Source organism: Orcinus orca, chromosome X, assembly GCF_937001465.1.
Source record: "Orcinus orca chromosome X, mOrcOrc1.1, whole genome shotgun sequence".
In the NCBI taxonomy this organism is placed as follows: Eukaryota; Metazoa; Chordata; class Mammalia; order Artiodactyla; family Delphinidae; genus Orcinus; species Orcinus orca.
Window position 1 is genome coordinate 15,882,155 of NC_064580.1, and position 27,854 is coordinate 15,910,008.

Below are 27,854 nucleotides of genomic sequence, written 5' to 3' on the forward strand. Positions count from 1 at the left end.
TTGGGAAGTTTCTCTTGACATATCTTTAAGTTCACTGATTCTTTCCTTGGCCATGTCCAGTCTACTGATGAGCCCATTAAAGGTATTATTCATTTTTGTTATGGTGTTTTTTGTTTGTTTGTTTTGTTTTGCAGTACGCGGGCCTCTCACTGTTGTGGCCTCTCCCGTTGCGGAGCACAGGCTCCGGACGCACAGGCTTAGCGGCCATGGCTCACGGGCCCAGCCGCTCTGCGGCATGTGGGATCTTCCCGGACCGGGGCACGAACCCGTGTTCCCTGTATCAGCAGGCGACTCTCAACCACTGCGCCACCAGGGAAGCCCTGTTATGGTGTTTTTGAGTTTTAGCATTTCCTTTTAATTCTTCCTTAGAGTTGTATATACTTACATTACCTGTCTGTTCTTGCATGTTGTCTACCTTTTCCATTAGAGTGCTTACCATAGTAATCATAGTTGTTTTAAATTCCCTGTCTGAAATTATCACTGGTAATCCCCAAACCTGTGCCATATCTGAGTCTTGTTCTGATGCTTGCTTAATCTCCTCACACTCTGTTTTCCCTTGCCTTTTAGCATACTTTTTAGTGTTTTTCAAAAGCCAGGTAGGATATATTGGATAATAGAAATGGAGGTAAATAGGCCTGTAGTATAAGGTTTCATGTTAATTTGGCTAGGAGCTAGGCTGTGTTTAATGTTTGTTGTAGGTGTAGATGCCAGAGGCTTCTGTTTCCTCTAGTGTCTTTATTTTTAAAATTTTCTCCCCCATTATCTTTGGGTTTCCCTAAGAAGTCCTTTTTAAGTAGAGTCTGTTTCTTGCAACTCTTTCCGTTGTAATCCACTGTTACTGGATTACTGTGGAACCTTGGTGATGTGGTGGTAGAGTGTGGGGAAGGGCAAGTGTTTTATAATCTTAGGACCAAGTCTTAGTCTTTTGGTGGGCCTGAGCCCTGGACTGCAACCTTCAGAAGTATTTCTTAGCCTTCCCCCAACCCCTGCTTCCTTTAGGTGAAACAAGTCTAGAGAAGTCTGTGTTGGCTAATTTCCCCTTTCCCAGGACAGTATAGAAGGCTCTGGTATATTTTCCCTTGGAGTGTTGGCCTTTGCTATGGAGAACCTTCTGGGTTTATTTCAAAACTGTTACTTTTTCCCATGGGTGTATTTCAAAATTGTCACTTTTCTCTTCCTCTTACCCAAAAGGGGAGGAGATTGTTCTTGTATCTTCACAGTCAGAACCTGGTGAGGTTCCTGGAGGTAAAGCCATGAGAGTATAGAGGCTCTCCTAAGATCGGGCCCCCAGGAGTTCTTACTCACAAGCCTTTGTCAAAATAACGATTTAAGTTTTCTTACTAGTGTATTAACTCCAGCACCTTCTGCTCCAGGTAAGCTGATCTTGGATGTGATTCTCTGTATTTGCCTGTTTCTCCAGATTTCAAGAGTTCAGTTTGCCCTGTGTCCTCAATTCTCTGATAAGCCTAATAAAAGTTGCTGATTGGCAGTTTGTTCAGGTTTTTTTTGTTGTTAAGGACATGAGTGACAATATCCAAGCACCTTATGTGTTGGAGCTGATCCTGAAATCTTATATTTATATTTTTAAATTGGAAATACCTTGTCCAGTTTAAAAATAATGTTCAACAAGAGGCTTTTAACTTGCCTATGAGCCATTTGCTTAGCTAGATCAGTTATTTTCATCCCTTTGAATCTCAGATCTGTATATTTTCAAAGTGCTTAGTAAGAACTTTTTCCAGGCAAAATATTTGAAAATGTTGAGAACTTTCATGTAGTTCTAGAAAATTGCTAATAACTTTATCCTAAAGTAACCAGAATTATCGACCCCCCACCCCCACCCCTCGCACTGTTTTTTGTTTTATCAGGTACCTTTAACCATGCTAAAGTAGTTTCAGGGATTATTTTCTTTAACCTTCATTTGTTGTTATTTTACCCCACTTGTTTTTGAAGAAGTAACTCAATTTTTAAAGGCACTTTGAAATCTCTGGAGACTAAGCATTGGTTAAATTTGAAAAACTAATGAGAATAAATGCCCAACTCTTATGCTGCAAATGGTCTCTTTTCGATTAACCTTGATGAATGTATTAATCATAAACTATACATCTTGGTGATTTTAGCTTAATAGGATTACTTTCAGAATCTGTGTGATAGAGGACAGTTTGGCTAAAATGTGTTATTTAAGCAACTGAGAAAGCACTGTGTGTACTTTTAAGCCTTATAATTTGATTACTTGCTAAAAAATTGCATTTTGGGAGGCTTCAGTTCTTATCCTTGGAGAACAGTTGTAACCAACTTTGGGTAGTTGAGACATTGTAAATTGTATTAACCTTGCCCCCCCTTTTTAGGTTTCATTTTAAGTTTTATTTTTCTTACTGAATCTACTGTGAGGAACAGCCATTAAACCAAGAAACAAATAAGCTGTATGGTATTTAAGATTGCTTATTAGTAGGCAAATTCATATTATTTTTACTTTAAGAAATATTTTCCTCTTTTAATTTTCCTGATTGTTTAAAATGAATACCTTTGGGAATTAAATTTTTTAAAGTGGGAGAATTAAAATATAAATATTATGAATGTTATCTTAATATACTAAATAAAGTTTGTTTTAAAAATGATGAGTCAGTGCTGTATTGAGATAATTTGGTTGAAAATAATTATTTTTGCCACGTAATAATCAGTTAGCTGTGGTCCTCCGTTTTAAATTAAGATCTGTTTGTCTGGCGTGCTCTGAATTAGAGGCAGAAACTTTTCCGTAGGCTTTTTGCTCAGAGACGTTTCTTATAAAGAAAGAGTGCTGTCAGGAGGAAATGGAGAAAGAATAGAAGGTCTTCAGTAGTGGCACAGCAGGTGTATGTTGTGCCCCATGTCAGGTTCCACCCACTCTCAACAGATTGGTGGATGGTATCAGAGTTGCTCCTCTTGAGATTTTTTTTTTAAAAGCTCTTGAGAAGAAACCCACAAGAATGAACACAGTGTGTCAGCATTTTAGTCTTAACAAAAAAGCTTCCATGTGCTAACAATTCAACTGAAGATAATGGTCCACATTCAGTAAATAAGTATTTAAATTGAGGCCCCTGTTGGCAGAGACCTGACTTCAGTTCTCAGATAAGGAGAGAGTAGCAGCTCTTCTTTTTTAGTCCTGATCTTGCTACTACTCCCTGCTAACTGGAATGGCAGCTACCCTTGCAAAATGCCCCTTTATTCACCACAGCGTTCAGGACCACAGCACTAGTATAGATTGCATATTTCCCTCTCCAGAGACTCTCAGGATCAGACCCATGATTCTTTTCTTTTTTAAAAAAAAATTAATTTATTTTTAAAATTTTTATCTTTGGCTACATTGGGTCTTCACTGCTGTGCGCGGGCTTTCTCTGGTTGCAGAGATCGGGGGCTACTCTTCATTGCAGTGCGCGGGCTCTCGGCACACGGGCTTCGGTACTTGTGACGCACGGGCTTAGTTGCTCTGCAGCATGTGGGATCTTCCCGAGCCAGGGCTCGAACCCCTGTCCCCTGCATTGGCAGGCAGATTCTTAACCACTGCGCCACCAGGGAAGCCCAGACCCATGATTCTTGACATCCTCTTTTACTTTCTGTCACCACCGAAACTCACTGGCCGTCCATTAGCCCAGAACCCTTGTCTCTGTACTGATCTGTACATCCCTCTTTTACATCCTGGTTCCTCCCACAACCCTCCCACTGTCCCCTAGAGCTCCTGAACTGCCATTAATAATTTCTCCAATGGCCTCAATCTTGCCCCAGCCTCACAGTGTAATTTCAGTTTCTGCCTCTGGGATTCTCTGCTACTGCCAAGCAGATGCCTGAGGTAGCCCCCTCTGGCACCATTCTGCTGCCTCTGCCTACTACCTGGTAACCCTGCTGCCTGCTTTTGAGCTAGCTCCTTGAGTACAGTGAGTCCTTCCCTCTTCAAATTTTTGCCCATGCTGCTGCTTCACATGCAGCGGTTTTTCCAGTCTTTGCTTGGCTGACTCTATACATTCTAATCTGGGTTTCCTTGTGGTAATCTCTGTTGGTGCCTATTTGTTTCCTTCTTGGCACTTATTTAAATTTGCAATTGTATATTCACTTACTCACTTAGCCTTTTTCATTGATTCTAAGATATACATTTACCCCCACATTTCTGAAATTGGGGCACATCTTACCCTGGATACCTTGATTGCTTTCTGAATGGTAAATAAAATAATGGTTTATCTTACAATTAATTGTAATTAAAAAATTAATAAAATACTGTGCTTTTGATTATCTGTTCCGCTAGTTGATTGTGAGTTCCAAAGGAATCACAGTAGGAACCAGTGCCTAATACAGTACCTGGCATCTAGTAGGCACTCCATAAATAATGCTTGGATGAATATCATTATCTGTTTGGGAGATGATGGCCCTGAAAAGTCTGAAGATGAATCAGTCAGTATATGCATGTAAATTTTTAATTCAGTGTCTGTGTTTGAGTTTTTAATCTTTGGAGATTGCCTTATTCTGGAATTGAAGATATTTAAATGTGTCTATTTTGTTCCCCTATTTCTGTAAATGGTCCCATTATCAATATATATACATCCTTATTTAAGAGTATTTACTCACCATGTATGAAAAATGAATCTACATAAGCTTTTATCAGGTATCAGCAATTGCCTTTCATTAGGGGGAAGAATGAGGAAGGTACCAAAGAGTAGCAGACTTGTGAGCTTTAGACAGTTTTGAGTGCTTGAACTTGCTTTTTCATTTTACTTCGTCCTCTAAGGAGTGCAGTCACTTGGCGTGCCTACTTCACTTTTAAGGGAAAGAACAGCAAACAGGCAGCATGAGTGACTGGAGTGCCTTAGGCTAACTCCTCGACAGGGTTCAAGCTTACTCCACAGCTGGAGGGAAGGTATGGCTCTCAGTCCTTTTCATTTTCTGAATCCTGCTATTGGGTACAGCAGTTGAGTCAACCTGGGATGATGAGTAGTTTGCCTTTTGTTGTAACACTCGACAGCCTGGTTGTGAAAACGTCTGCTACGATAAGTCCTTCTCAATCTCTCACGTGTGCTTCTGGGTCCTTCAGATTGTATTTGCATCTGTCCCCACACTTCTGTACCTAGCACACGTGATCTGTGTAATGCAAAAGGATGAGAAGTTGAACAAGAAAGAGGAGCAACTCAAAGTTGCCCCAACCGATGGTGCTAGTGTGGAGGTGCACTTGGAGGAAATTGAAATCAAGAAGTTCAAGTATGGCATTGAAGAACATGGGAAGGTGAAAATGAGGAGGGGCTTGCTGTGAACCTATACCATCTGTTTCTTCTTCAAGACAGTCTTTGAGGTGGCTTTCCTGCTGAGCCAGTGGTACATCTATGGCTTCCGCCTGAATGCGGTTTACACTTGCAAGCGAGACCCCTGCCACGTCAGGTGGACTGTTTCCTCTCTCGCCCCACAGAGAAAAGCATCTTCATCCTCTTCATGCCGCTGGTGTCCTTGGTGTCTCTTGCCTTGAATATCATAGAGCTTTTCTGTGTCTTTCTTGAGAGCATTAAAGACCATGTGAAGAACCCAGAGCGTGAGCCTTACCACAATACATCTGGTCTGCCAAGCCCCTCCAATGGCTCCTTATCAACTGTTGCTCTCTCCACCATGTCCCTTCACAGGGACAAGCTGGTTCCTGGAGACAGAAACAGTTCTTCCTGCGACAGTTACAGCAAACAAGGAAGTGAGCAGAACCCTGCTAATTACAGCACATAGCCAGTTCGAATGGGACAGGCAGGAAGCACCGTTTCTAACTCACACAGCTTTTTGATTTCCCTGTTGACGAGCGGAATTCTAAAAAAAATCTAGCTACTAGACACTGGCCATTGCAGCCCAGCAGCAGTTCTGCAGAGCCAGCAGTCATGCCAGCAGCAGTGTAAATGACCTAGAAATCTACACACGTGGTTGAAAGCATTACAATTCTGCTCAATTGTTAAAGAAAAGGAAAGTGCAATAGACAGTATACTTTTGTTTCAGTGGAGGTGGTACTCAACAACCTCAGTGGTGAGGCTTAGCAGATACAAAGACGTTAGACTACCACGGTTCTTTTGAGGTGTCTGGGATAGAAGGATGGAGAGAGAGGGATTAACAGGGATACATGTTCATATTTAAAATGGTTGACTCAGCTTGCATTCTAAGTAAAAGTTGCACTAGGTGATGCATAAGTAAGGCCTTTTTCTCTCCCATATTCCCCTAGAATGGTTCAGTGTATGTGAAAGTGATAGATATTTGCCACGTATTGGTAGAAACAGCTGCAGTATAAACTCACAAACATAGATTTTAAAATAATGCTCACAGTGTTCAAATTTGAGCTTTTCTCGTGGACTTTTTGGTGTGGGTAAAAATGATGTTTGCATTACATAATTTCTACTGTGAAAATAAAGCACTGTTTTTTTCCTAACCCCCCCACCCCTAGTGTATCCTATTAGATACTGGTTCTATTCATTATAATTTTTTCTCTTTTGTAGAAAGATGTCACAAATGATTTCCTTTTTCTGAAATGTAATCATTGATGCTTGAATGATAGAATTTTAGTACTGTAAACAGAACTCATTAATGTGAGAAATTTAAAAGAAATGCTTAGAGCTGGACTACTAAGTGTTCTTACCTGAATTTTGCAGTAACTGACAGTTCTTGCCTTTATCCAATTTAATAAACCCTACTGAATAAACATTATTTCAGAACTTATATTCTTTTGAGTTTGACAGTCTGTCTTTTGGTGTGGCAAGCATTTTTGATATTTGTCCTAAGATTTTATTTGGAATGCAAGAGAGGTTGAAAGAGGTTTGAGTATTATCCATGTAACTAATTTGTTTGAAATATATACCAAAGAAATCTAACCATTTCTTCAAATGTCTTTTTTAAAGCTCATCACAGATGATTGGTGAAAATGCTGAGCTTAATACTTTATTCTTGCATGGCAGCTACATAAGCAGTTTTGTACAGTGAGAAATACTAATTTGTTTAACATTTCACATTGAACTACTGTCATGTTCAGCTTTATTGCATGCAATGTAGACCTAGCCCATCATATATTCTAGAGAGTGTTCTTTGTTCAATAAAGTTTTAAGAGAGCAGTCTGCATCACTGCCTTCTCTGAGAGCTTCTAGCTGCACTGATCTTCCTAGTCTTTTGAATTCTTCACTGGTACATCTTTATCTAAGCAAAATACGTGAGAATAGATTTTTGGAGATGGAATTGTGGAGACTATGTTAGAGAAGGTTTTAGTATTAGCATTTTTAATTATATGTAGCAGGATCACGGATATACTTACTACTTTCAGATGTGCAAAAAAATGTAGCTTCTTTGTTTTTCTTTTAACTGATCTACTCTTCATCAGAAGCTTCCTTCCACCCAACAGGGCACCCGGGGAAGGTGAAGCTGGGGACAGCATTAAGCCTGCCAATCCATCTGACTGCATCTTGCTCTGACAGTCTCATTTGGAAAACCCATTCTCTTGGTTTAGTCAAGAGTGTTTCACATTTCCTCCTCACAAACCTTTTCTTGAGGAAGAATCACTATTATTTTCTAATGGGGTGTGTGTTTCTGTGGAAGACTGCAAAACTCTTGAAACCTTGGAATTAGATTGGACACTGCCACCCTCACTTCCTGTTTCACATTAATTTTCACCTATTGCTTGCTTGATTGTCTTTAAATTTTTATCTTGAGATACAGATTCACATGCAATTATAAGAAATAATAGATTCCATATATCCTTCAACTCATTTCTCCCAATAGTAATATCTTACATAATTATAGCAGAATATCATAACCAGAAAACCGACATTGATATAATCCATGGACCTTACTCAGCTTTCACCAATTTTACGTGCACTTGTGTGTGTGTGTGTGTGTGTGTGTGTGTGTGTGTGTGTGTGTGTAGTTCTATCACTTGTGTAGATTCATGTGACCACCACAGTCAAGATATAGAACAGTTTCATCACCAGGATTCCTTATGCAATCTTTTTATAGCCACAGCTGCATCCCTCCCTTCCCCTCTATCTGTCCTCTGGCAACCACTGATCTGTTTATCTCTGTAATTTTGTCATTTCAAGAATGCTATTTAAATATAATGATATAGTATATAACCGTTTGAGATTGGCCTTTTTCACTCAGCTTAACTCCCTTGCGACCCATCCAAGTTTTTGTGTGGACCAATAGTTTGTTCCTTTTTATTGCTGAGTAGTATTCCACAGAGTGGCGGTGTCATGGTTTATTCACCTATTGAAGGACCTTCAGGTTGTTTCTAGTTTTTGGCTATTACAAATACAACTGCTTTGAACATTCATGTACAGGTTTCTTTGTGAATGTGTTTTCATTTCCCTGGAATAAATGCCCAAGAGTGTAATTGCTGAGTTGTATGCTAAATGAGCATATAGTTTTGTAAGAAACTAGCATACTCTTTTTCCAGAGTGGTTTCTATTCCCATCAGCAATGTATGACTGGTCTCGTTTCTCCATGTGCTCACCAGCATTTGGTATTATCACTCTTTTTTATTTTAGCCATTCTGATAGGTATGTAGGTGATCTCATGGTAGTTTAAATTTGCATTTCTGTAATGGCTAATAATGTTGAATATCTTTTCATGTGCTTATTTGGCATCTCTGTATCCTCTTCAGTGAAATATCTTTTTGTGTCTTTTGTCCATTTTCTAGTTGAATGTTTGTTTTATTACTGTTTAGTTTAAGGAGTTTTTAAAATATATATATTCTGGATTAAAATCCTTTGTTGGATATGTTTGAAAATATTTTCTTCAGCTTGTAGCTTGTCTTTTCATTGCTTATTAATAGGGTCTTTCACAGAGCAGAATATTTTAATTTTGATGAGGTGATTTAACAATTTTTTTCCTTGTATGTATTGTATTTTTGGTGGTAAGTCTAAGAACTCTTTGTCTAGTCCTTTATCCTAAAGATTTTCTCCTTTGTTTGCTTCTAAAATTTTATAGATTTACATTTTGCATTTAAGTCCATGATCCATTTTGAGTTAATTTTTGTATAAGTTGTTTGAGAGATGTAGGTTGAGGCTTTTTGTTTTTTGGCTTGTGGATGACCAGTTGCTATAGCACCACTTGTTGAAAAGTCTCTCCTTCCTCCATTGAATTTCTTTTGCAGGCAAAAATCAGTTGAGCATATTCGCGTGGCTTTATTTCTGGGTTCTCTGAGGTGTCCCATTGATCGATGTGTTTATCCTTCTGCCAGTATCATGGTGTCTTGACTACTGATATGTAGCTCTGTAGCAAGCCTCAACATCAGATATAGTGATTCCTCCCACCTTATTCTGCTTTTTCGAAATTTCTTTAGCTATTCCAGGTCATATGCCTTTCAATTTCTGTTTTACAATAATCTTTCCTATATCTACAAAACACTTGCTGGGATTTTGATAGGAATTACTTTAAATTTATACATCATTTTGGGGAGAATTGGCATCTTGTTGAGTCTTCTGATACATGAGTACAGTATGTTTCTCAATTTATTTAGGTTCTCTTCAATTTTTTTCATTAACATTTTATAATTTTCAGGATACAGATCCTATAGCTATTTTTTTAGGTTTATATTTCATTTCCTTGGAGCAATTGTAAATGGTATTTTGCTTCTAATTTCTGTCTCCACATTTTTATAGTTTGTGTATAGAAATGTGATGATTTTTGTGTGTTTATCTTGTATCCTACAATCTTGCTAAACTCACTAGTTCTAGGAGTTTTTTGGTGGATTCCTTGGGATTCTATATGTAGACAATCATGTCATCTGCAAATTGTGTCCATTTTATTCCTTTGTTTACAATGTGTTTGCTTTTTATTTCTTTTTCTTCGCTTATTACTCTGATAAGAACTTACAATACTGTGTTAAGTAACAATGATTAGAGCAGACTTTCTTGTCTTGTTTGCAATCTTAGGGAAAAAGCATTGTCTTTCACCATTAAATATGATGTTAGCGGTAGGGTTTTGTGGATGATATTTATCAAGTTTAGGAAATTACCTTCCATTCTTAGCTTGCCAGAGAGTTTTTTTTTTTTAAATCACGAATGGGTGTTGGATTTTGTCAGATTCTTCTGTTGCATGATTTTCCTTCTTTACCATGTTGATATGGTTTTCAAATATTGAATCAGCCTTGCATATCTGGAATAAATCCAACTTGGTCATGGTGCATACTTCTTTTTATATATCTCTGGATTTGATTTGCTAATATTTTGAGAATTTTTGTGCCTGAGTTCATGAGCGATATCAGTCTGTAGTTTCCATTTTTTGTGCTGTCTGACAGGGTTTGGGTATCCACATAGTAGTAGCCTCATAAAATGAGCTAAGAAGTGTTTCTTCCTCTTCTAATTTCTGGAAGAGATTATGTAAAATTGATGCTGATTCGTCTTTAAATGTTTGGCAGAATTCTCCAGTGAACCCATCAGAGCCTGAAGAGTTCTTTTATTGGAAACTCTAAAATTACAAATTCACTGTATTTAATAATTTTCTGACTGTTGTTTATTTCGTCTTGGTTAAGTTTTGGTAGCTTGTGGTTTTCACGGAATTGGCCCATTTTTTTGTAAGTTGTCAAATTTATGAGTGTAAAATTTGTGGTATTTCTTTACTATCCTTTGAATGGCTACAGGATTGTAAGCATCTCCCCTATTTCATTCCTGATACTGATGATTTTTGTCTTCTCTCTTTTTAAAAATCTTTATCAGTCTTCGTAGAGGTTAATCAACTTTATCAATTTTTTTGTGGAAACAGATTTTGCTTCATTGATTTTTTTTCAGTCATTTTCCTCTTTGAAATTTCATTGCTTTCTGCTTTTATCTTTATTATTTCTTTCCATGTTGCTTTGGGTTTATTTTCTTTTTCTAGTGTAGAGGTAAGAATTTAGATTATTGATTTGAGACCTTTCTTCTTTTCTAACATATGGATTTAGTGCTATAAATTTCTCTCTTAGTATTGCTTTAGCTGCATCCCACATATTTTGATATATTTTCATTAAGTGATATGAAATTAAAATTTCCTTTAGACTTCTCTGTATGATGGCTGCTTTGAAATCTTTATCGGATAATTCTGACATCTCTGTGTTAGCATCTCGATAGTCTTCTCTCATTCATGTTGAGGTTTTCCAGGTCGTTAGCATGACAAGTCATTTTCTATTGAAACCTGGACATTTTGGACATTATGTCGTTAGATTCGACCTTATTTAATCTTCTGTCTTATCTGGCCTCCTTTGACATTCCTCTGGGAGGGGAGGGGGCACCAGATGGGGATGGAAATTTGGTTTCCTCAGTTCGCCTCCATTGACACCCACTGGAGAGGGGCTCCTTGTGACTGGTGTGGTTGGGAGTTGGGCTCTCCACTAGGCCTCTGTTTGTAATAGGGGCTGGGTGGGCACACTGCCGAGAGCACGAGAGCACGTGGCCATTACCGCACAACTGTTAGCGCGCGAGCCTTAGCGTGGTGGTTAGAGGTCGAGCTCTGCCAATGGTTGGCCAGACAGTGGTCCTCGCGGTGGAGAGCGCGATGAGAGGCAGATGGCGGCTGTCAGGTGAGCTGGGGGCCCAGGGGACAGACTGTGGGCTGTGTCCCAAAGGGCTCCCGAGCCCTCGCCACGGCTGCCCACTGGCCAGGCCCAGGCCTTGAGGCGACAGCAAACCTGTCCCCCATCCCCGCCTCTTTGACCTAATGGCGGTGGTGGTCTCCATGGGTCACAGTCCATAGGACCCGCCCCCCCAGCCCCCTTTGGGCGACCTGAGGAGCCTGAGGGCCGGCTGAGTCCTGGATGCCTGGCTCCCTCTGTGATGACGGATGGGTGGGCGCCGCCAGCTGAGAGCTGCCTCTTCAGCTGGGCCTGGGCACTGGTGGGAGGACGCAGACTGGGTGCTGGACGAACGCTCCCGCTCAGGGACCCCCTTTTCTTAGCCAGGGCCTGGACCTTGGAGGGCGAAAGTCGATCCTTGGAACCTTGCCCTTTCTTGTCAGAACAGGGAATAGCATTTGTTTAGGTGGAGGTTTACAGGAACATCATGACCTGACCTCAAGAACAAAGGATCTGACACCAAGAAGTTTGCAACAACTAACCACACCCCTCCCTCACCTTTCTTATAAAAGGGCTTTGTTGAAAGCTTTTGGGGAGCTCAGGGTTTTTAAGGCATGAGCCACCCATCTCCTTGCATGGCCCCGCAATAAACCTTTCTCTGCTCCCAACGCTGACGTTTTGGTATCGTTTGGCCTCACTGCGCGTTGGGCGCACGGACTTGCATTTGGTAACATGTTGACCACCCTGGTTAGGAGGGGCGGGAGGGGCAGGTGTGCCTTGTTACTGCTCCCCACGTGGCCTCCACTGACACTACCCTGGCAGGGGACTGGGTCTGCTTCCCACTCTGCCTTTGCTGGTGTGAATGGAGTCACAATTTTTACTGTTTCATCTGGCTGCAGTAGAGTGGTTATTGTCTACAAGTTTTCCATCTTGCTAGGCTGCTCCTTTTCTGGTCTTTTAGTTCGAGAGAGCAGGCTTTGGTTGGGGCTATTTTTTGTCTGTGTCATGGGCATTTTGGGGTTGCTTGTTGAAGTAGTTTTATTAGGGGTGCTTTAAAATCCTTGTCAGATAATTCCAACATTTATTTCATCTTGGTGGATGTCTCTTATCATTCAAGTTGTGACTTTCCAGGTCCTTGGTGCAAGTGATTTTTTATTCTATCCTGGTCAATTTGTATATTATGAGACTCTGGATCCTTTTTGATTTTTTTTTTGCTAAGCAGGCAGCCTCCCTGTTGTGGGATTGTGTGAGGGTCGGGTGGGGGGTGTATGTTCAGTTTCCTGCTTGGACCCCCTGATACCACCTCTGCAGAAGTGTTGCTCTTACTCCCACTGCCTCCTTGCAGATAAATGGGGCAGGTGTTCAGGTCCTCACTTGGCCCGGTTAATACCTTCCCAGAGAAAGTGGACCACTAATTCGCACTGCCTCTGCTCTGTCCTGCAGACACTACCCTCGCAGGGGCGCCAGCGTACTGTTGCCTGCTTCTGCCTAGGGGAAGATAGAAGATCAGCTCAGGGGCTGGACCCACCAACACCACAAGAGGGGAATGGAGCGCTGCCTGCTTCTGCCAGGCTGGGGATGGAAGATTAGGTCCCTGCTTCCTTGGGGGGGGGGGGGCGGGGAGACAGTGTGTGTGTGTGTGTGTGTGTGTGTAAGAGTGTCTACCCGCTTAGCCCCACTGAAACCTCAGTGGGGTGGTGGTGCAGTTTTTCCATTCGTGTAGGGTGAGTATTGCCAGAAAAATTTTCCATTGTTAGCTCATCCTTTTCCATTGTTAGCTCATCCTTTTCTTGGTCTTTTAGCGGTGGGAACAGGCTTTTCTTGGCACTTTTTTATATTTGTCTCTTGTCGGTTCCAGGTCAGAGGCTTCTGTGGCACCCTGTTGGGCATACATGGGAGACAGTGAGGAATTCCAGGGAACTCACTGCCGTGGTGTTCCTCAGGTCCTGAAGTCTCTAGGCGCTCGTCCTCCTCCTTTCTACCCTTTCTTCCTATCTTTGTGTGTTATGTACAAGGGTTTTTAGTTTTAAGAGGAAGGACCTGGGAGAAATGGGGCTACTCCATCTTTACCAAAAGTACAAGTTTTCGTGTGTGTGAAAATTCTGTAAACACCATTTATGTGATAATAAACATGAGTTCATTCTTCATATATACCACATATCAGACACTGTGATTGAAACTTAGTCCTTACCTTCAGAGATCTCACAGTTTTATGGAGTCAAAGTCCTGTGAAACAGATTTTAATTTGCCCCATGGCATTCAGGTAGAAACACAATTTTTTATTTTAGAAATAAAACTAAATCTAACTCCACACCACCTGGCTTGTTGGTATTACTGGCGCTCCTTTGCTTCCCATGGACTGATACAAGCCTCCTTTGTTTTATGACATACCAGGCAAATGGGGCAAGGGGCGTAGTCCTTAGTGCTTTGTTGTTACCATGGTTACCATTGCTTGTTACTCAGGTTACCATTAAACCCTTTGCCAGGAGCTGTGCTCCAGTGGGCATTGGTTCCCTGGCCCCAGCTCTCCAGGCTCTGGTGCTTAGTCATCAGTCTGGAGGGATGTCTTCAAGCACCCCCACTGTCCCAAGTCCTGGACACTCCTCTGCCTCCTGCGGAAGCTGCAGCCCGGTAATCCTCCCAGTCCAGGAGGAGTGTCAGCTTTCTTTGGCATTAGCGTATTGGACGGGAAGTTTGGCTTTACTGGGACTTTAGTGGACTTTATGTAGTAAGGACTGTTAGTTCTCTCCAGGGTCAGGAGAAGCCCCTCAGGGACAAATCCCATGCTCTTGGCTTTCCTCTGGAAACTTGCTTTAGTGATTTGGGAATGCCCCGCAGCAGAGCATTTTGAACTTGATGATGGTAATAACGGTAATAACATTTAGCTCATGTGCTGTTCTGAACATTTTCCTTGTATCCTCTCATTTAATCCTAATAGCAACCTCAGGAATAAGTGATATCATTAGAGCCAGTTTTCTGGTCTAATGCTCCGCTAATTGATGCTTTTCCATTAGACAAAAGAAATTGAGGCACCGAGAAGTTAACAAACTTGCCTAAAGTCTCTCAATTAGTAGATGGTAGAGCCAGGATTCAAATCCAGGCAGTGTGGCTCTGGATCTGAAGTGCTCACACTTCTTCTGGATGTGTGACATCCTTTGACTTTCAGTTTGCTGTATTATTATTTGTTTGAAATCAAGATTGTGTCTGAAAGAAGTGCTTCTGGGCTTCTGAAAATTATCACAGAATTAAATGTAATTAAACAGTGTTGCTAATTAGAAACACTTTTTGTTTTCTTTCATATGAAACCATATAGATAGATCTGGCAACAGGAGTATGAAAAATAACCTGTCCATATCTTATATTTTAAGCTGGAGTATATAGTCCTCTAATAATCAGATTTTTTTATTTGTTTCTGAAAGTAGGAAATAATGATTTTGTTAGAAATTTCTGCCTTTTTCTTTGGTTGTTTAGGGCTCAAGAGAAAATTTAACCAGATTATTTTTTATGATATATCTATTATTTATCACAGTTCTTTATACAGTTGTGACATTTTCTATTGCTTTAGGTGCCTTTTTGTTCAAATACAGGTAGTAGAATAACTAGAAGGATGTGATTCACAAGTCATTATATGAATATTATCCATGCCCTTAGATTTAAATTCTACTTTAGGGGCTTATTATAAAGTGGTTGTAATGTAGCCAAGTTTCTTTGTTCAGAAAAGATTTGTGCTGCCCTTTAAGTTGATTTTTCAGTGAAAATATGCAAATTTTTCCATTCATTTAAAACGTGGAATCAAGTTTCATTTACATATGTATTCTATGTACTTGATAGTATAATCTAACAGTTTGTTCTGTCCCTTATAAACTCACAATGTTGAATATAAAATTTCTGCCATGTTTTGTTAGAGAATAATGTATAATTTCTCTTAAAGTCATCCATTAATTTGCGTTTTTTCATACCATTGGTTCTTAAATTTCTACAGGCACTTTCTCACTATGTGATTTATCTGAATAAGTGCGTGATTTATCTGAAGCAGATATCTTTTTTAAATTTGTATTAATTTGCTATCCATGCCGTTTAAATACATTCTTTGTTGATATATAAAGATTCTTTGTTAGTTCTGGCTCAAGAGAAACCACAGGAGTGAGCTTTGAAACTTAAAATGTAATTCATTAAGCAGACATCTGTTAAAACACCTGCTATAGTGGATCCTGCTGGATGTTTGGAATAAAAAACAGGAAGGACATGATTAGTGATTGTAGAGAACCCACATTCTGGAAGGGAAAGGCTCATGACAGCATAATGATTGGGATGTGGTCTCTCCCCTTGAGGAGTTCTTGGGCCAACAGAGAATGAAAATGTCACAAAACAGATCATTTCAAAACTCAGGGGATTGGTCCTTTTAACAAAAATAATATTTCAGTCTTTATTTTCTGTGATGTTTTTAGTTTTGATAAAATTTACTTATCCCGTTTCTATGCCCTGTGTGTCCATTGCCTCATTTCTTCTTGGTCCCTGTAAGATCCTTAAGAAGTACTTAGAGCAATTGAACTGCTTAATTCACCCAGCCCACCCATTTGGAGGCCTTTCTGCTAGGTCTTAGGGGTGAGAGTTATGTGAAGTGTCTGTACTCTTGGATCTTAACTGTGGTCTGAGGTGGGCATTGAGGCAGGATTGCAAACCAGAGATTCCAGGGAAGTTGTGGTAAGAGCTTGGTAGGAGGTGTGGTTAGTGTGCTACCGACCGCAAGAGAGGAGCACACAAAACAAGCTGGGGGATCATGCAGTGCTTCCCGAAGGAGGGTTTTGAAGGAGGAAAAGAAGAATTAACTAGAAGTAGCAGGGTTGGCTTCCTATCATTTAAGTAGCAGCTAAAACGTCACTTCCTTGGGTACTCGCTTACCCAAATCAACACTCTATTGTTGACCTGTTTTGCTTTCTTTTATAGCAGTTACCGTTATCTTCTTGTCTGATACTTGTTCACTTATTATGTCTCTTCCCTCCAGAATGTAACTGCCATAAGAACAGGGACCCTCCCCCGATTTGTCTTGTTTCCTATGTATCCGCACTGCTAAGCACAGTGCCTGTCACCTAATAGGAGCTTGGGAGATGTTTGTTGATTGAAGAAATGAATGAATGAAGAAAGGGTGAATGCTGGAGGCAGAGTGTGAGCAGATAAAAGCAAGTATGTGTGAAGGCTCAGTTGAGAAACTGTGAATAATTAGCTGTGACAGGAGCGGGGTGCTTTTCCTTAAAAGTTAGGAGATGAAGCATGGAATTAAAACTTTATACTGGACATCTTGAACAGCTTCCAGGCTGCATGAAATGTAGTATATGTTTCTTTTCCTGAATCCAGTGATTGACAAGCAGAGTATGTTTGAAATATCTGTTAGGTGCAAAACTGATGACCTGACTGAGGCCTTGGGAGAATGTTACTAGAAGAGGATTTCAACTAGAAAGCTTCCGTGATAATCTTGACATCAAGTAGCCAGACATACCAGAATTTCGTTAGGTTTACAGTGTTCTTTGGCTAATTCTCTTGAAACATTGCACTGCTTGAGATTTATATTCCATGGTTGTTTCAAAGGCACGGCCACTTTTGGAATTTTTCTCTCCCTCCTCCCCCTCCTTTTCTTTTTTGCTTTAGCGCTTAAGGTAGCATATATGAGGTCATCCAGCTTCTTTATGTGATGGTGGTAAACAGTTCCTCTTCCATGACTGTGTGAAAATATGGTACAGTTCACTTCAGCAGACCTTTATTGCATACCTATCACATGTAAGATACAGTGCTGGCTACTTGGATATAAAGATAAGCCAGACTTTTAGCTCTTTCAGAAATATTACAGGTTGCTGATTTATGTTTGATACAAATCTCTTTCTATGGTAAGAGAAAGTGAATCTGGCATTTTCTAGTTTTCCCCACAATGCATCACATAACAAGTTTTCAATAAATTAACTAGATACTTTGAAAATAAGTTTTTTAAGAAAAGAAAAATTGTTACTACCTAAGTTGAATGTACTTTTCAGTTTTCTACATGGATTATGATTATGGCAAAAAGGTGTGACTTGTAACTTTTTTCAGATTTTGGTTGTACCATTCTGTTTCCTTGTCTGCCTATATGTGAATAGATCTGTCAGAAAGCATGATCACAGGGTCCCTAGAGGTAATCCAGCTCAGTTATTTGAGTAGGGAGCTTCTCAGTTTCTCTTGTTATACCTACCAGCCTTTCACATCTTGGCAGTGTCGTAGTAATCCCGCACCTGAGGACCTTATGCCTTGCTACCCTAAAGATATTATACAGAACATAATTTCTGTTGCTTTTGGACTTTGGAGTTTCCTTAAGCATGTTTCTGTCCTAAAACCCTGGCATATTTTTCATGAATTGGAAAAAACTAAGCCTCGGTGATGTTGGGACTCAAGGTGGGTCACCCCAAAATATGCCACAATGGCATATTGATTATTTTGAATTGACGTTGCTTGAGAAACAGCTGATGCAAGAAGGAAACTCTGACCTACCTCTGTCCCCCTAAAAGCAGAAAATAAATCTCCCATGTGAAAGGTGCACTCACTGTATCCAGAGATAGAGGGACACCCTCATCATCAGAGATAGGAAATCTGGAGCCGAGAAGCCTGTATATATAAACCTTGTTACTTCTTTAATTTACTACCCCAAGCCCAAGCTCTTTTAAAATTCTTCACTAATTGAGCACCCAAAGCCCAAGTTTCTTTGTCCTGTCAATTCCTCACAAATTTATTGTTTCTTTGTCTAAAAAGTATAAAAGCAGCCTGCTTTGGCCACTTCTTAGGTCCTATTTCTAGGAGACCTTTGTGCGCATGAATTTTCCCCTCCCTGACAGTGTGTTAGCTTTCTTTACCAGGCTTTACTCGTTTTCTTATTGTATAGGAAATTGTCAAATTAGGGCAAAGTATTTGCCCAAAATCAAGAATCATAGATTTTATGTTTTATATATACATATGCATAATTCATCAGTTTATTGATTAATAAAAGCAGAATAGAATCAGGTATTCTTAAGCAATGATTTAATAACCATTTTAGCTATACTGTCTCTAACTTGAGCAGAAGGTATGAGTCTATACTCATGGGTCTGGTTTTTGCTAGGCTCCCAGGAAGCAGTGAGCAACTTGCCTTTGTAGTAGCAATTATCATTGCTACTATAACAATCTGCTGTTAGCGTTCTGTATGTTGTTTACCCACCAATGTCTGCAAAACTTAGTATGCTGACTTCCAAGGTATCTATATAATTTACTGGGAAAATTGGCTGTGAGGAAGTTAGGCACAGTCAGTTCTTCTCTCAATCAAGGAATCTGTACCAAGCTGTCTCTATAACTAGTTCAACAGAAAATAGATGTTTGCCTTCATTTGGGCCATGTATTTTTATGTCGATCATCAGTCCATTTTAATTCTAAACCTTTGTTTATTCTTCTGTCATTATACCTGAATGTTTATATACTTAACAGATAATCTTTCTGGAATACCTGGTGATGTATCTTTGGTCAGTAAATTGGTTTTTCTCTCCTGATCTTTTCTTATCATGGTTCCATGTGAGAGACTTAGGGTGAATGCCTCTTCCTAGGGGAAGTTCCTTTGAGACTTAAAAGAGAAACAAAAGACAGCCCTTCCAGATACCAAAGGAATGTGGATAGAAGAGAAGAGTTAAGGCAGGCAAGTTTTGACATTCTCTTCCCCCACCCGTCCCACCACCTCAGGGGACTGAAATTCTGGGTTTAGGAGGACAGTAGGTTGAGGGTAAAGCCCAAAGAGAAGCACGCTTATGCCCCATTCCCCTCTTGGAACTCAAGGAAGAAACTGCCTTGCAAGTTTGCCTCGTCACAATGGAAGCAGTGACAGCAGAGTAAAATGTGGCATGATGTAGTTAGGGCGGAGAGAGGATGCCTAGGCCTCCTTCAGCTTGTGAGTGTCTTCCAAGGAATCCCAAAGTTACTACACACCCCAGGTAGCTAGGTTGAGAGCCAGTGAACCTGTCAGTGGGGATGCTGTGTTGAGGGGCAAGCTGATAGCAACACTGTAGTTGTTGGCCAGGTAGCTGGTGTAAATGAGATTGCAGCATCTAGATGGCTTTACCAATTAAAACTGCGGAGCCAAACAACCAGGCCAGACCCCTTGGCTCTAAGCCAAGAGCACATACCTGAGCCCACAGCCTGCACGGGGTCCAGCATTAGCATCAGGCCAGTGTCTGGGGTCCAGGCCTATAAGGAACCTTGTCTTGGGGACCATAGAGCCCCAGGGGACAGCACAAGGGCCCGTGCATGTTTATCTATGAGCCCTTCCCTTACCACAGTGAAGTTACATAACCCCACCCACATCCATACACCCAGCTGCCATCTTGGTAGGACCAGGGAGAAAATCTGAAGGGAGAAACTGAGCGTTTGCCAGAAAGAAACTATAAACAAACAAGGGCTGAGCTACTACAGAATGCAAGTTAAAGTCAAGGTCAGAGCTTGAAAAGCAAGGTTAAATCAGTTGTAGAAAATTAAAGAGCTACATTTTCTTGGCACATCTTAGATTTAGTCTTAGAGGATGTATTTCCATCATTTAAATTTTGTCCACTATTGAACACAGCTTAAATCCAATGATTGTCTGATTGAGGTTGTAGATTGCCTGCATTTGGCATGCCTAATTAATGCTATCTTTGTCTCAATTACTTGATCACTAGAAATGGAGTTTTCATTTTCTCATTATCTATTCATTGTTATAAAATGAAGGCAAAATGAAATAAAATTGTAACACAATTGCACAATAACTACAGTACGAACATGATGGTTAATATTACTAAACTGAAATGCTGTCTACCATGTACTCTTTGAAATTTCCATTCATTTGCTGACAATACCAAGTCTGAGTTTGGTGTAGACAAGGTGGTTTGAGAGCATCTGTATATAATGTCTGGAAGTGTGGGCTGTATGAAATTAAGTACACCTAGAATTTTGTATGATCTATAAATATGGAGCTAAATTGTTTTGAAAGTTCACCTATCTCTTTCTAGTGAAGAGAGTTGCTATTTGCTTTGCTAGAGGGGGAAGTGAAAATTGTTCTTTGGGTGCCTCATCTTTTATCTTGATAACTACCTTTTATTTTTTGAACATTTCATTAACTACCTAATCTATCATAATAACTAGGGTAGTCAGTTTATATTAGTCTATAACTATGAGGTGAATTATTTTTAAATGATGCATTTAAAATCAACTCTATTCAAAAAAACTCTATTGAGGTATAATTTACATACAAAGAATGTACCTTCTTATAAACAATAAGAGGTACCCATTTTAAGTGTACAATTCTGTATGAACTAGTTTCCTTAGTTCGTCATGGTTACATCCTTTGACATTGTCAGCCAATGTCCTTTCAGGTTGATATTGATCCACTAACAGTTATACTGGGCCATATTAAAAGTACTTATAAAGGCTTTCTAGGTGTGTGAGTTTGTTTGCATTTATCAGCTAAATGGTCCTAGACTTTTATGTTTTTTATTCTTATATTTGTGGCACTCAGATGTCAGCCGTCTAGGTGGCTCCAAGTCTCACAGCTTTACTGGGTACACTCACTTGTAATGTTCAAGTAAAAACAGTTCAGGACTTTACTGTGGAAATTCTAGTGGCTTCCTTAAGAATGTGGCTTACATTTTCAAGAGAGCCTCTCCCTTTGATTTTCTCTTCCCACTAAACTCATGTTCTTATATCTCACCTCTAGAGGCTCCTCCCTTCTTTCTGTTCCGTATCGGCTCAAGCTTTACCCCTCTTCCTACATTTCCTGGAACTCCGCTAATACAAAATGACTGGAAGCATTTGTAGCACGTGTGCACTGAGGATTTGGGGACCATGTTACTATACAGCACTGTGAGTGATGTATTAGCTAGTTCCGGGTGTTTGACAATTTCCTTCACTGGGAGTATCCCATACCACACACATGTTAGATATTAGTAATTATGTGACATCTGTTTTCATATTACGTTTTGCCAGACTAGAGGAAATCTTTTAGTTTCATCACAGAATGGAATAGAGGTGATGGTGAAGGAGAGCAATCCTTGTTTCAGGTGGAGAAATGAATCAATAAATAATAATTTTTTAATTTAGTAAGGCTTCTCATATAACTTGATAAATACTGGCAACCTAGTAACTGCATTCATTTTACTGGCAACCTAGTAACTGCAAACACTTTATACCAATGCCATGGAAGAATTTTTAACAAAAAGAAAGCCATATTGGGTTTTTTTTGTTTTTTTTTTTTTGCGGTACGCGGGGCTCTCACCGCTGTGGCCTCTCCCGTTGCGGAGCACAGGCTCCGGACGCGCAGGCTTAGCGGCCATGGCTCACGGGCCCAGCCGCTCCGCGGCATGTGGGATCTTCCCAGACCAGGGCACGAACCCATGTACCCTGCATCGGCAGGCGGACCTTCAACCACTGCGCCACCAGGGAAGCCCCAGCCATATTGGTTTTGCAGTGCCTTTTTAACATCTGCAGGAGGCCAGAGTAGCCAAAAAGCAAAAGAGATTCTTAATCAAGACAGTATAATTCTTCTGAACTTTAAGAGCTTATTCAGATTCCTGCCTGCTGAAGGACTTCTGGAGAGGGCCAGATGAAGTTTTGAAGGCTCTTACGTTCTTTCATTATCTTCATTTTTTGAAACTTTCTGAAGAAAGAAGGAAACAGATCTATCTTAATAAGTCTCCCAGGGATGCACTGTCCTTAAAAACAATAAATGTGTATATTTGTATTCTGTGTTTGTTTGTTTTAGTTCCTTGTATACCAAGGAATGTCTTTTATTCTTTTTAAAATTATGGTAGGAAAAGGTATTTCTCTGTTAAGCTGTGGCAGAATTAGTAAATGACGTCCAAACAGACACATAACCCGGGCCGGCAAGATGTGAGGTTTGAATAGGTGATGCAGTGCATGAGACGTTTGCACTAGATCTTTCTCTCTCGCTCAGCATACTTTTAGACCGGTCATACATTTGTTTCTCACCTACATACTTGCAGTCCAGTGGTAGAATCAGATAAATATGTGAAGGTGTCACTTTAATACAAGTTATGAAGGAGAGGTGTCTGCTCAGAGAGCATTTGGGGCTTCAGACCTAGCCACGGGGCTATGGGAAAACTTCCTTGAGGAAGTGAGGATTGAGCTAAGGCCTAAGGGATAGTGCAGGGTTGAATGGCACAGGGAGGGCCAAGCTTTTTGGAGGAAAGGGAACAGGCTGAATAGCAGGAGAGATCGTGGTGAGGATGGTGAGGGCTCAGCAAGCAAGGGAGACCTAGGGAGAGGAGGTTGGAGAGCATCCCTTGCTGGCCAGGCGAAGGGGCTTTGATGTGGTCCTTAGGGCAGGGGAGTTTGGGGAGAGCTCTAAGGGGAATGGTGGGGCAGTCAAATCAGATTTTCCTTTGCAAATGAAGAGTCTGGTTGCTGAGTGGCAGACATTAAAAGGGTTAGGAGGTTAGGCAGTACCCCAGGTGGGAATGCCAAGGGCTTCAACTGAGCTGGGAGTGTCCAGGTAGAGAAGAACAGTGGACCAATTTGAAAAAGATTTAGGAAGCAAAAATCAACAGCACTTGGTGATAACCTGGATGGATTTGGGATTGCAGAGATGGGAAGAGTGATCCTAAATTTCTGGCTAGGGTTCACTGAGATATGGGACAGGAGACAGGACCAGGTTCAGAGGGGGAAGATGAGAGGATGGTTAGGCATGCTGGTTACTTTTACTTATTCTCATTTTACATCTCAATAAAGATTCATAGAGGGCAGGTCCAGACCAGAGGGGGTAGAAGGGATTTTTTTTTAATATCTTTATTGGAGTATAATTGCTTTACAGCGTTGTGTTAGTTTCTGCTGTACAACAAAGTGAATCAGCCATATGTATACATATATCCCCATATCCCCTCCCTCTTGAGCCTCCCTCCCAGCCTCCCTATCCCGCCCCTCTAGGTCATCACAAAGCATTGAACTGATCTTCCTGTGCTATGCAGCAGCTTCCCACTAGCCATCCATTTTACATTTGGTAGTGTATATATGTCAATGCTACTCTCTCACTTCGTCCCAGCTTCCCCTTCCCACCCTGTGTCCTCAAGTCCGTTCTCTACGTCTGAGTCTTTATTCCTGCCCTGCCACTAGGTTCATCAGTACTGTTTTTTAAGATTCCATATATGTGCGTTAGCATACAGTGTTTGTTTTTCTCTTTGGTAGAAGGGATTTGATGTTTTATTGGAAACAAAGGAGAAAATAGATTTTGTTATGTAGGAATTTTATTACTGACTTGGCTTGAAGGCAGTTGTTTTATAGAAGACTCTTTGTAAGATCCCACTTCCCACATCTTTCTTGGCTGCATGCTCTCTCATGTTCTTGATGATGTAGTACTATTTTCATAAGACTATACTCTTTTTAGAGTCAGAGCATGAAGTAAATTCATTGGGAGTTTTCCTTATAATGCTTTTTAAAATGTGAGAGTTTTTAACAACAAAAAAGAATATGTTTTAATTTATCTTTTGGTATTTCACTATATAATGCTCTAATGGAGCCATATTGCAAAAGTTATTATAAAAGTAATTGTTGTTTTATGAAAATGAGATGAATGTAGACATTTTAGTGCCATGATTAATAGCTTTAATAATTTTTGAAGAATTAATCTTTTAATCATCCCGTTTTCAACTAAAATTTCTTTTCACAGTGTATTAGTCTTTTCCAAAGCTTTACCTGATCTCAACAAATGGTCAGTGTCTCTTTTAAGAGGGAGTGTTTATAGTGGACTACTACAAAACCATTAAAATGAATAATCTAGAGCAGGGTTTCTCAATATCAGCACTTTCGACATTTGGGGCCAGGTAATTCTTTGTGGTGGGGACTGTCCTGTGCACTGTAGGGTGTTCAGCAGTATCCGTAGCCTTTACCCACTAGATGTAAGTACCCCCCACACCCCATAGTGACAACCAAAAGTGTCTCCAGACATTGCCACATGTCCCCTGGGGGCCACAATTATCCCCAGTTGACTAGATTTATGTTTAAATCTCAGATATACCATGTTGTACTTAAAAAAAAAAAACTGTTGCAAAAAATGTGTACAATAACATGCCAGTTATATGATTTTTAATGTACAAAATAGTAGTAAATTTGCTTATGGGTAAATTCATCGCTAGTAATAAAAATGTGCATGGGAACAGTACACACCAACTTCAGAGTGAAAGTTACCTCTGGGGAGAGAAGGAATGGCAATGAACGAAGACATATTTATGATATTTCACATTTCAGATAGAGAGAGATCAGAAGCAAATAAACCAACATATTATAAACTTAAATCTCAAAGGGGTATGCAGTTTTTTCTTTATATTAACATGATCAGTCTGTTTTAAACTTCTGTAGCATATCATATAACATTCATCGTACCTTTTAACTTTTGTCATAAATTTTTACTTACTGTCATGCATTATTACACACCAGGATGTAAGCTTCTGTGTGTATGAGATGCTTTATTTACTCACTCATGTTAAACCTAGGATGTCAAATAAAAAACCTCACATAAGGCGGGGGCCCAATAGATAGTTCTTAGCTGACTGACTGAAATGCTCCCCTGGGTATTAATCTTTCCTGATTAAGTCTGCAGTACTAAAATTTAGTAGTTAATCTAACTTTTAGTATTGGCAGACTATGGTAGTTTACAAGTAATAAATAATACAAGTCAAGGAAAGATATTTAAAGGATTTCTTAGGAAACAGTCTGGTTTTTATCATTGCATATCCTGGATAATGTTTTGTATTTCTATTAGCTCCATTGTATCTACCTGCCGTGGAATGTATTCTATGCTTGAATTTACTCCCATTTTATAATTTTGCTCATAATGTAAAAATAATTTAAACAATTTGTCTAAGTTGAGAAAATTCTGTGAAATACAAGTTGGAATATAGATAAAGGTGGAAACAATGAAATATTTGCACATTCTTTTAGTTGTATAAATATAACAGACATTAGAAAACTATTTGAAATGTTTTGTTGGTGCTAACATGTACTTTTGAGAAAACACAGAAGAGAAATAATCATGCCTCCCCCTCCCCAGGAGTGAGAGTGTGTGTGTGTGTGTGTGTGTGTGTTTCAGAATATATCCTTTTCAACAATAGAACTTACATACATGGCTTGCAACAGTGAATAGCATTGCCATGGTTGAGAAATGGCCTCCAGAATCAATCTTCCCGAGTTTAAATATTTAGCCCTATTACTTCTTAGTTGTATGATCTTGGGGCAAATTATGGAACTTCTTTAAAATTCAGTACATTCTCATCTGTAAAATGAACATGATGATAAGAGTCTCTTCAGAGTATTGATTTGAAGATTAAATGAAATACTACATGGGAAGCACAGACCCTGGCACAAAAGTACTGAAAAATAATAACCTAAAATAAAGCATACTTTTTCAGTTACCATATCTGTCTATAAGGTGATAATATTTATGTTTGTAGGATTTTGCTTTTGCTGAATGAGCACGTCAGTGTTTGAAAACACTTAGTGTGATATTTGCAAACCAAATGAAATATTTTAAAATACTTTAGTTATCAAGTTGTATTCCTGCTATCTAGATGAAAAAATAAAGAATTTCTCCCAAGGGAGGGCTTCCTCAGAGAATAATTAGAAAATGAATTGTAGAGCATAACCTTTGGAATGTTTTAATCCATGAATAGGAGAGTAAAATAAAATCAGTATTTTCTTCTGTTCTGTTTCATAATGCATGTTGGATATTTTAAATTACAGAGCAAAAATTTAAAACAATGACTCCTGCTACTTCCTTACAACAGTGTATGATTGGTTTAGAGAATTCACTGTTCCAAAGCATAATTAAATCAAGTTATGTAACTGCATTTAAAATAACTTAGTAACTCTTATGATTGTTAATACCAATCGGTTGCTTTGCCAACATCTTAAGAAGGGACAATTGATTCTGGGAATAAAGCAATGACTGAGGAACTTTAGACAGTCAGTAGCAGGAATGAGTTTTGGTTACAAGTTTCTGTGTTCAGTATGGTTGTTCACTGATTGAGGCATGGTTTTTATGAGGTGGAGGATCTTGAGAATACTGGAAGAAATATAAAACACACAGTAATTTTTTGACAAAAATCAAAGAAAAATTATTGAAAGCAGCAAGGGAGAAACGACAAATAACATACAAGGGAACTCGCATAAGGTTAACAGCTGATTTCTCAGCAGAAACTCTACAAGCCAGAAGGGAGTGGCATGATATATTTAAAGTGATGAAAGGGAAGAACCTACAGCCAAGATTGCTCTACCCGGCAAGGATCTCATTCAGATTCGATGGAGAAATCAAAAGCTTTACAGACAAGCAAAAGCTAAGAGAATTCAGCACCACCAAACCAGCTCTACAACAGATGCTAAAGGAACTTCTCTAAGTGGGAAACACAAGAGAAGAAAAGGACCTACAAAAACAAACCCAAACAATTAAGAAAATGGTCATAGGAACACACATATCGATAATTACCTTAAAAGTGAATGGATTAAATGCTCCAACCAAAAGACACAGGCTTGCTGAATGGATACAAAAACAAGACCCATATATATGCTGTCTACAAGAGACCCACTTCAGACCTAGGGACACATACAGACTGAAAGTGAGGGGATGGAAAAAGATATTCCATGCAAATGGAAATCAAAAGAAAGTTGCAGTAGCAATACTCATATCAGGTAAAATAGACGTTAAAATAAAGAATGTTACAAGAGACAAGGAAGGACACTACATAATGATCAAGGGATCAATCCAAGAAGAAGATACAACAATTATAAATATATACACACACAACATAGGAGCACCTCAATACATAAGGCAACTGGTAACAGCTATAAAAGAGGAAATGGACAGTAACACAATAATAGTGGGGGACTTTAACACCTCACTTACACCAATGGGCAGATCATCCAAAGTGAAAATAAATAAGGAAACAGAAGCTTTAAATGAAACAATAAACCAGATAGATTTAATTGATATTTATAGGACATTCCATCCAAAAACAGCAGATTACACTTTCTTCTCAAGTGCGCATGGAACATTCTCCAGGATGAATCACATCTTGGGTCACAAATCAAGCCTCAGTAAATTTAAGAAAATTGAAATCATATCAAGCATCTTTTCTGACTACAATGCTATGAGATTAGAAATGAATTACAGGGCAAAAAATGTAAAAACCACAAACACATGGAGGCTAAACAATACGTGACTAAATAACCAAGAGATCACTGAAGAAATCAAAGAGGAAATAAAAACATACCTAGAAACAAATGAGAATGAAAACCTGATCCAAAACCTATGGGATGCAGC

General features: G+C 39.6%; 1 protein-coding gene and 1 pseudogene across 3 annotated transcripts in view; both read left to right on the forward strand.

The window, feature by feature from the left end:
- The window catches only part of CDKL5 (cyclin dependent kinase like 5), a 182,385-nt gene that overhangs the window by 73,535 nt on the left and 80,996 nt on the right, over positions 1-27,854 (forward strand). The gene's annotated exons all lie outside the window — the stretch shown is intronic.
- On the forward strand, positions 4,673-5,891 carry LOC105747981 (gap junction alpha-1 protein-like; annotated as a pseudogene).